The sequence below is a fragment of the Cibotium barometz genome, chromosome 32 (assembly GCF_041138505.1).
Source record: "Cibotium barometz isolate CiBa-2024 chromosome 32, ASM4113850v1, whole genome shotgun sequence".
NCBI lineage: Eukaryota > Viridiplantae > Streptophyta > Polypodiopsida > Cyatheales > Cibotiaceae > Cibotium > Cibotium barometz.
The window spans coordinates 45,304,755-45,315,664 of record NC_141077.1 but is presented as its reverse complement, the minus strand read 5'-3'; the positions used below and the strand labels follow the sequence as shown (position 1 = coordinate 45,315,664).

The following is a 10,910-nucleotide window of genomic DNA, read 5'->3' as shown; positions in this document are numbered from 1 at the left end:
GATACTTATGTCTAAATACCTCTCTTTCTCTCTCATAAAGTTTATCTAGATTAAGCCTTTATCCTCAAAGTCTTCTTTCATCAAATCTCCAAACTAAGGAGAAAAATTACACTTACAAATTTGGTCTAAGCTCTTGATCTTTGTCTAAGACTTTATCCTTAAGGACTTCTTTGATCAAATCTCTACACTAAGTAGGAAAATTACACTTATGAACTTGTTCTAAGGGCCTTGTTCTTTCTCTAAATGAGATGTACTTCATCATTTTTTTCCATTGATTTGATTCTTTAGCCTTTTGAACATAATATATTTTCAAGAGACACACAATTTCTACAGAAATCTTCTCTGTCTAAAACTATTGAACCATTTTCTCCAATAATTCTAGGGGTTGTAATTCTAAGTACTTCATATATAAATATCATCCATCTCTATGCTATCAATTTAGTCTTGAGTTTGTTAAGGTGGACATCACCCTCTAGTATCTTCTCTCTTTCTAGCCTATTCAATTAGTTATTGGCTTACTAAAATCTCGAATGGTAATTCCCTAAAACTTCCTCTAATTTCATAGCACAATTCCCCATCTTGATTTACTAAAAGATCTACCCTTATTTAGGCTTAATTACACTGAGTTACTGCACACTTACATATATTTATGCACATAAATGCACATTTCATCTTCGAATATTTCTCAAGATATTAATCTTGCATCAATTTTTACACATAACTCCTACTCCTAAATATCTTAGATTAATTCTATTTGTGTTTGTGCATTAATTGATCATATTAAAATTCTCTTGTTTCCTCTCTAGGTTTAGTTATCCTATGACACTACAAGAAAGACTCCCCTTTAGCCATGGGGCAAATTTAGAGGCAAAAATAACACTCATTGCTTATGAGACAAAGATTGTCACATAAGCGATGTATAATTTTTTAAATATTAAAGCATTTTTTAAGCGATAATTTTATGTGTCGCTAACATAAAGAGAATGATGGGAAGAGAGAGACCTTGAGTTCCTTGCAAGCAAACACCCACACAAGAGAGTTCAAGAGACAAGAGAAAGAGATGGATGGCTAAATTTTTTTCTATCTTCTTCAGTTCTCTACAACCATATGAAGAGTACATACATAAAGACAAAGTACTCTTCTACAATATGAAGAGTACATACATAAAGGCAAAGTACTCTCCTACAATAACATACAAAATGGTTGGTCCATAGTCTAAACTTGACTATATGAGCTAGAGGTATAACTATGCCATAACTCTAGTACTCCAAAGTGGCTATCACATAGCCTATCATCCACTCGAAGTATATTCATAATCTCACCAACCATGCCAGTGGCATAAGTGAGAAAGCTATCACCTAGGCGGGTCATCAATGTCCGCCGCCGTAGCACTAGTTGAGCTCGATATCTCAACACTCCCCTTTGAGTTCAGTTCCACACACTACACTCCAAGTAAGCTCCTAAACCTATGGAGCTTTTCTATGCCCAATTCCTTCATGAAGATGTGAAACACCTGATCTTTGTGTGCTGATATATACCAAATCTACATCACGTGCTAGAACCTTCTCCCTCACAAAGTGATAATGCACCTCAATGTGCTTCATCCTAGCATGGTATACTAGGCTATTGGTCAACTTTATGATACCCATGTTGTAACAATAAATTAAAATTTTCATATCCCCGAGATCACCCATATCACCAAGTAGCTTTTGAAACCAAGCTACATCACAAGCTGCCATAGCAGCATCGCTGTACTCTGCCTCTATACTCGTCAAAGCAACTTTTGGGTGCTTCTTTTTGCTCCAACTCACAGCAACACTCTCAAATGAGAACATACTTGACCATTGCATGTCTGTAACATTGCCACCCCAATCACCATATGTGTGCCCATGTACCTGTATACCAACCTCATAGAAAGTCCATAATTAATTGTGGACTTTATGTACCTAAGAATCCGTCTAGCCGCATCCAAGTGTGGCTTGTTAGGAGCCTACATAAATTGACTCACAAGTCCAATAACATACATCATGTCTGGCCTAGTAATGATCATGTAGATCAAGCTACCCATGCTATGCACCTGTATGTAGTGGGGGCCTCCAAAAGCTCACATGTACCTTCAAAAAGCTTTGTGTTATGCTCCAATGGCAGTGAAATAGACTTATAGCTTATCGTACCATACTTGAACAACATGTCCAAGCTATACTACCTCTTAAATAACAAAATTCCATGAGGTGATATCACCACCTCTATGCCCAAGAAATACTACAACTCACCCAAATCCTTCATCTCAAACTTCTGCTTCAAAAGCCTCCTAACACATGTATGTCCACATCACTATCACCAGTGATATTCAAATCATCCACATAGATGACTAATAGCATGATCCCTCTATTTTTCTTTCTCATATAAGTGACAAATGTACATTGGATATCTAAATCCAATGGTATCAAGATACTCCTCAATCCTGTTTGACCATGCTCTAGGTGCCTGTTTCAAACCACACAAGGCTTTGCATGCTTATACCTGCTCACTGAACCATTAGCATTATGATTGACCTTATTGATCCACTTACATAAAAAAAATTTCTTTTTCTTAAGCAAAGGCAATAACTCCGATAGTGCATTTGCATCATCCAATGTTGTCATCTCCTCATTCATGGCATCTTCCCATTTCTTATTTCCAAGTTCTTGCTCAAAATAAATGGGCTCCAACTCTTGTATTACATTAACCATCACTACTAGCCATTGGGGACTGTAGCGAGGGTATTAAAAATATACACCATCGCTTACACGATGACGAATGTCGCTTAAGCGATGTAAAAAAATTATATTAAAAAAATATGTCACTTATGCGATGCTTTTTTTTTTGAATCGCTTATACGATGCTGTTGAATGACGTTTTTTGCGACGCTTGCAGACTGACTAGCGTCGCATAAGCAACGTTAAATTTTAAAAAAAAAAATCCTCGCTTATGCGCTGTTTTTTTTGCTATCGCTTAAGCGACGCTACGCATTTTTTATACTCCTGCGCTCACCGAGAACCTCATTTCTCTTCGACGGGAGAGCACGGAGAGGTATGTATGTGTGTGTTTGTATGTATGTGTGTGTGTGACAACTAAGAGCATGCGTCTCTCTCTCTCTCTCTCTCTCTATATATATATATATATATATATATAGAGAGAGAGAGAGAGAGAGAGAGAGTGAGTCTCTCTCTCTCTCTCTCTCTCTCTATATATATATATATATATATATATATATATATATATATATAGAGAGAGAGAGAGAGAGAGAGAGAGAGAGAGTGAGTCTCTCTCTGAGACTCACTCTCTCTCTCTCTCTCTCTCTCTCTATATATATATATATATATATATATATATATAGAGAGAGAGAGAGAGAGAGAGAGTGATTCTCTCTCTCTCTCTCTCTCTCTCTCTATATATATATATATATATATATATATATATATATATATATATATAAAGAGAGAGAGAGAGAGAGAGAGAGAGAGAGAGAAAGAAAGAAAGAAAGAAAGAAAGTTATATTAATGTCCACGGGAGGCCGAATCCAACCTATGGGACAGATCAGGTACATCCATTTACATTCCACTCTGGGTATCGATGCGAAAGAGGCATAAAACTGAAAAAAATAACTCAAAATGAACTCTTAAGACTCTTAAAAGTTTAAATTACAATGGGTTCTATTGCATCTAGTTCGAAATTAAGGTTCAAAATAAAAATAGCTATATTTCATCCATGGATAGATTTGCTCTTGAGGGGGGTGGGGTACGGAATTCTTTAATGATTGCTTGTCCTCCTCTGTATATTGCCCATTTGCCATTCTTTCTTGCTTCTTTAACTTTATTCAGCTCTGCCGATCTATTCTTGAGTTGTAGCGGGGTGAGTTTGTCACAGCTATCCATACCTTTGTCCCTTGGAGAGACCTTGTTTGCTTCATCACTGCTATTTTCTCATTGTTGTCCATATAGGAGACTTGTGCCTGTGTACCCTTTACTATAATAGAGATACGGTCTCCTAAGTCCACGAAGGGGACTACTTTGCTCAGTTGTGCTGTAAGTACATCTGTATCTAATATGTAGTCTTCTCGAATCTCTTGAGCTATGTCTGCCCTATCCCAGCCTTGAGGAAGACCACTGACTCTTATTACCTTTTTGTTACTTTCCATTCGTTCCTTTTCTTTGACCGCTGATATGACTTCTTTAACAAAATCTTGTGAGTTAACTGAATTTACCTTTGAAACATGGTTTGTCGTTTCTGTTTGTAGTGTTGTAGGTATGGGTCCTTCTCGTGCTTCCTCTTACTTCGTCTTCATCGCTTGCACTTGCACTTTCAGTTCGTTGATTTGTTCATCTTTCTTGATAGTCTCGTGTTTCAGTGCTGCTAATTCTCCCTGGAGTTTCTTCAGTTCTTGCATGAGGTAAGCTTCCCATGGTGTCGGCTTGCTCACGGGTGGAGGAATGGGCGGTAATCGTGAAGCGATGACTGAGGCAAAAGACTTCTTACTTTCCATGTGTTGCTGCTGATAAAGAAGAGGGCTATTGACGCACGCTCTCTCTCTCTCTCTCTATATATATATATATAGAGGGAGAGAGAGAGAGAGAGAGAGAGAGAGAGAGAGAGAGAGAGTGTGTGTGTTTGTATATATATATATATATATAGAGAGAGAGAGAGAGAGAGAGAGAAAGAAGAAAGAAAGAGAGAGAGAGAGAGAGAGAGAGAAAGAAGAAAGAAAGAGAGAGAGAGAGAGAGAGAAAGAAGAAAGAAAGAAAACTATATTAATGTCCTTTAGAGGCCACATCTGACCTATAGGACTAATCAGATACATCCATGTGATTACATTCCACTTCGGGGGCAACAAAATGAAAATAGAGATAAAACTAAAAATAGTTTAAATTCCCTACATGACTGTAGGAGAATCCTAGATAACATGAAGGATTTCTCTAGTAGCTACTCTTCATTACTACCATGTTTGTTTGTCCTGAAATCTGCAAAATAACAACTCTACCTCTACGGTAGACTGCCCATTTTTCTTGTTTCCTTGCTTCGTATACTTTATTGAGTTCTTGTTTCCTGTTTTTTAGTTGTGTGGCTGTGAGTTCATCTGCCATCCACACCTTCGTTCCCTTAAGTGACCTTTAATTTTTTCTTTCAGATCTGCGTACCTCAAAACCACATGTTTTCCTTTGATTGCCACTGAGGGATCTCCAATGTTGATGAAAGGGATAGCTCTTCACAACTTTCTTTGTAGAATCTCGCATTCCGGGACATAAGTATCATTCGCAATCTCCTCGTCCTCCAATACCTCCACCTGTTCCCAACCCTCTGACAAACCACCCACCCTAATTTCTTTTGCAATCCATTGCTGCTCGTTCTCTTCTTTAATCTGTGATATTACTTCTTTAATGAGAATTTCTTTAGGCTGTGGATCAAGTAAATTTACCTGTGTGATTTCCTCCCTGTTTTCTTTTTCGTGTTGTTGTTCCTTAATCTGTTTCTCAAGGGTTGAAAGATGTTTTGTCTGATGTAGTTCATTTTGCAAGGCTGAATTTGTTTGCTGAAGATGTTGAATCATGCTCAGAAGGTATTGCTCCCATGGTGATGGTTTTTCATTGGGTTTGGTAGAAGGGGAGATAAGGGTTTCGGAGAAGGTTTTCTTGCTGGCCATGTCAAACTGCTAGACTGTTTCAAAGGTTGCTCTTCACGAACCCCACCCCCACGAGGTGCAAGCCCTTACCTGCTTGGAGGTGGGTTAAAACCCTACCCTACAACTAAGGTGCGCAGGTGGGAAATAGGTGCACAGGTGCATATGTGAGTAGCAGGAGAGATGGGCAACGGGAAAAAGAGAGAGAGAGAGGGAGAGTTATGTTGCTGCCTTGAAGAGAGATCTCATTTACCTGCTTGAAGATACGATATGATACTTCATAAATGCCGACTATGGTTCCCACGTAACCAAGTTCACTGTCGATAAGATTTGTGTCTCTAATTGCTTAAAAGAGGCAACAACGCAAGAATCCTGAGTTAGACGTAAGTTGTCAATAGATTTTATCCGAAGATGTTGTCCATAAGCCCACATGTTGGTATACATTCGAGCCTACACCAGAACATAAATTATTAAAAAATTTTGAGATTCATTTGTTTAGTTCAGAGTTTTCAAACCCAAACAAGTTAAACTCTCTTTGTTCCGTAGAGATTGGCTCATGATCACTAACCGCACGTTGCATAAATACGGGTGTATAACCAATCCATGAAAGTAGGTACGTCCCCGTCGTTACTTACATTGGTTTGACATCTGGGTCTCCTCTTTTTACGTCTACCAACTCGTTTGCTTGCAAGTTCCTCCTCGTACTCATCAACGAATTGTTGCATGCATTCACTATTATAGACAATGAAAGTAGAAATATCCAATTTATCTTGGATCTTAAGTCGAAAAGGGACTCCCTTACCACCGGACAATACCTCGTCATACATGGTAGAAGACGACTCATTTGTCCATACGCGTGGAGCTTTAGAATCGGTTTTCTCAAGGTATTCACAAACGTAATACATGCATTCTTCAAGCATCCATCCCTCCGCCATAGAACCCTGTGGTCTTGCTTTTTGACGTACATAACCTTTCAATACTCCCATAAACCTCTCGACCCAAAACATCCATCGAGTGCTGACAATACCAGCAAGCTCTATCTCGTCTACTAGATGGATTAGAAGATGAACCTGGATATCAAAAAAGGAGGTTGGAAATTCCTTTTCCATTAAACAAAGAAGCTCTATACATTCACACTTCTTTTGTGGAATTGACCCTTTGGCAATCTCTTTAGATATAATCCATCTATCAGTAAAAGAAAGAAGATATTAGAGATGTTATTGAATAAAGAAGATATGAAATAAAATTTTATACTAAAAATTAATGAGCGATAAATACCTTGCAAGCGATCCAAGGCGATATATCACATCTCGGACTCCTCTTGTAGTACATCCATCAATAACAAGGGGTAGAACATGCTACATACATGATTAATCCGATCAACAAACATACAAGAAAATAAATACTTTCAAAGATCTGAATAGATTTACCTTCACAAAATTGTGCCAATCGTGTGTTTTTAAACCAGACAAGCTCTTGTCATCTAGAGTGAACATGTTTCGAGAAGATGCTCCATATCCTGTAGGCGTACGAATCGACTAAGTCTTCCTGTTGATAGTCTCTAGCTCTTCTGTCTCTTGAGCACCCATGGGGTAGGCTCGTAGGTTGTCTCACGTCGAGTTTCATCATAAAGTGGCCATAGATTGGGCTTTGAGTTTTGATCCTTTAAGTCATTTCTTGCAGCTGCTGTGTCTTTCAAGCCAACGAGGTGTTGCCATAAGGTTTGACCAACGTTCTTGAATATGTGCATGGGATCAAGAAGATGACATATCCTCAAATCCTTCCAATATTCCAAAGTATACCATATCGAAGGACTTTGAGCTACAGTACGTTTTCCTCTCACTCGCTACTTTATAGTGTCATCATCATTGCCGCTTATGATCTCTGACTCCGGATCGATAGCGGGTCCAACAGTCCACTTTAGATACCAATCCTTTGGTGTCATTGGTATTGGACATCTCCCTTCTTCTACGTTTCCATTAAAATGTATGGCTTGCCTTCTATCTCGTAGATAATGATCCTCAGATAAAAATTGTCTATGTCGAAGATATATATTTTTGTTGAGGTTTTTGCTATAAGTCGATCTCAACCAATCACCACAAATTGGACAAGCTTTATAACCCTTGGTACATATCCCTGCATGGAAAACATAACAAGATGATTAGTGTAATGAACATCGTACAAACTTATGAAAGAATATATATATTTAAACCATTTACCTGAGCAAAAACCATATCCTGGAAAGTCGTGGATAGTCCATGCTAAAATTCCACGAACAATGAACTGTCTTTGACCGATGCTTCTGGACATATCCATGACATCAATCCCTCTCCACAAATCTTGAAGATTGTCGATGAGAGGGGCCAAATAAACATTCAGATCTTTAACTTGTCGTTTTTTCGGAATTAAGAGTGAGAGCATTAAATGCTCTTTCTTAATGCTGAGATACGGGGGTAGATTATAGTTAATAACTATCACTGGCCATGTACTTGATCTCATTGAAAATGGATTCACGCCATCCAATGCTACACCCATCTTTAAATGGCGTGGTTCTTTTGCAAAATCTGGCCATCACAGATCAATATGCTCAAATGCAGAAAAGATAGATACAAAACAGTTACAGACAATAAAAAATGATTATCAAATTAAAATAGAGACAGTAGAGAACGTGGTGCAAATTAAACTATAGAATTAGGGTACAAGAGGTCCAATAACATTAGAAAATGTATACAATGAAGCTCTCAATCCTCATCTAGTAAGGATGCTCGTGGAGGTCTACGCCATCCATAATTGACCAGCAATTCATCACCAGCATGTAACTAATAGCATTGACAACTATGTATCTTTCTACATCCCTACTCATATGTTCTGGTTCATGACTATTCTCACACTCCACAAACGTGCAATTGGTTCTTGAACTCATCCCTCGACTACTATTGATTAAACCTGCTATGTTTCCTTGAGAGTAAGTTCTTCCATCAACATAGAGTCTTTGTCCTTCTGCATGTGTGATCCCTCTATCAAAAAGAGAGGCTGCATTGAGACATAATCCATAAGTACTCACGCTCTAAATGTAGCGAGTAAGCTGATGCCATGGACCCCATCTATATATAGGTCCACAGAAAGACATAAGGGTGACCTCTGTATGAGGGGGCACATGTAAACCCTATGCAATAAAGAGGCCTCGTCCTGCTCCACTAATGGTAGATGGAGCAATCATGTAGCGACTGCCCCAGAAGCTGAAAACCACTCCATCATCTAAAGGAAGTGATCCTCTCTGCCATCCTCTGTATCGTCTACGATCATACGTCTGTACTAGAGAATGCAAACGAGTAGGCAACGGATGATCTCCACCCATCTCGGCCTCCAAAGCAGGAGGTAGAGGATGTCGAGAAACCTCGAGCTGCAGCTGACAAGTGGCCTGTCTGTGCCGTGTGCGAGGGACATGTGCACCACTGATAGTGAAGTCATCCTCGTCTCATCAAGTGAATATACCTACATATATGAAATGGTTACATTATATATGAGCCTTTGATTTATAAAATAACCAATAATAAAACTAAGGGAGAACAATCACATACCGTAGGTCGATGTCGCTCCTCAGGTGGCGGTGCTCGCTCAAAAGTACCATGAGTCATCTCATGTTTAAAGCACTCCTGTCGTGGCCTCCGATAGGTGCCACGACAAGGAGCGCACCAGCATATAATAGACTCGTTGTCGTAGTAGAAATCATCATAAATGGGTTCATGTGTAGTATTGGAACTCTGTGCACCCGAATCACCATGAGTAGGAGGTGGTGGTGTACCCTCTGATTGGTCCGAATTTGATTTTCAAGTACCATAAAAACACGAGTCATTAATCAAATGATCGAGAAGAAAAAAGCAATGCATGAAAAAAAACATTGAAATCTAACAAGTTCTATGGTATGCAATATGAAAAATAAACAGACGCTACTGTATGGTGGAGACAAACAAGAGGAGGGCTGATATGTGCATGGAGACATGGCAATACTTCCGCAAGGAGAGATGCCTACGCATCACTTTTCCTCAACAGAAGGTGCGTGCCTTTGCTAATGTATATTAGAATTAATTTGAACTTTGATAGATTGATTCTAAATATTCTCTAATCTATGTCATTTTGTTTAATGAAATTTACATAGACGGCAGCACGAAAGAGACTGCAAGTTGGTCACACATCTAGACTAGGCCGGATGGGTCGAGATGGATTTGTGGCCACATTTGTGAGTATAAATCGTTCTAATTTTAACTTTCAAAGATACTATTATTGAATGAAGAAATCAATAAGTCTTTGGTTCTGTCTTGATGCAGACCAAAGACTATGGTCGTGCACCTACGCGGCGCAGGAGATGGAGTACGCTACATACTACGGGTACCACGCTTTGTAGGCAACACTTCCGGACACGCCTGATCCACTTGTGGGTATCACTGATTTATTTTGTGGTTTATTTTCATATTAACTGTAATATATTCTTATTTGATAAGTAATGCAGGAGCAACATGACGAGGAGGACATGACAGAGGTGGCTGGACAGGAGGCCGAGGGGCGACGACGAGAGTCTGAGGCGGGTGGCGATGGCGGTGTGATCCCGGGTGGGGACACGGGTGGTGGCGGTGGTGATGGTGGTGTTGTGGTTGGGGGCACGGGTGGTGGTAGTGCTGATGTTGATGATGATTCTGAGTCTGATAGTAGCGACTCATGTAGTGATGGCTCACGTAGTGATACTTAGTGATCTGTTTTGTATATGAGAGGATTGACCACCACACACTGTAGACACATGTACATATATTTGTTGATGATATATATTGACATATGTTCTCGTTGCATCGTTGAATTTGTCTATTGTCAAACAATTAATTATTTGTCGGTAAGTTAATTAGCCTAAGTATGTGCGAGAAGCTAGAACGTTATTTACTTATCTGTATGTTTTAAAACAAAACAAATCCTAAACAAGAGAAGAGGCGAGCCCACAATGTAACACATCAAAAGAAGCAAAAGATTGGCAAGCATCACCAATTTCTCAAGAAAAGCTCTTGGAAAGCTAGATAGACACAAATCAAAAACTTTATCACAGTTCGAGTGACTGTTTTTCTATGTTAGGCTCTAATATTAACAAGCTTTTGATTTTCATATTTTTTGCAGGGGTCCCTGATTGTACGATACGTATCAACTCAAGCTAACTTTCAAGCTTAAAGATCCGAACCATGAAGTTTCAAAGCACGTGATTTCAAAGTAC

At 39.1% G+C, this 10,910-nt stretch overlaps 1 pseudogene; it reads right to left on the bottom strand.

The window, feature by feature from the left end:
• Positions 1 to 5,245: 5,245 nt before the first annotated feature.
• Positions 5,246 to 8,751, bottom strand: LOC147620242 (uncharacterized; annotated as a pseudogene).
• Positions 8,752 to 10,910: the final 2,159 nt, after the last annotated feature.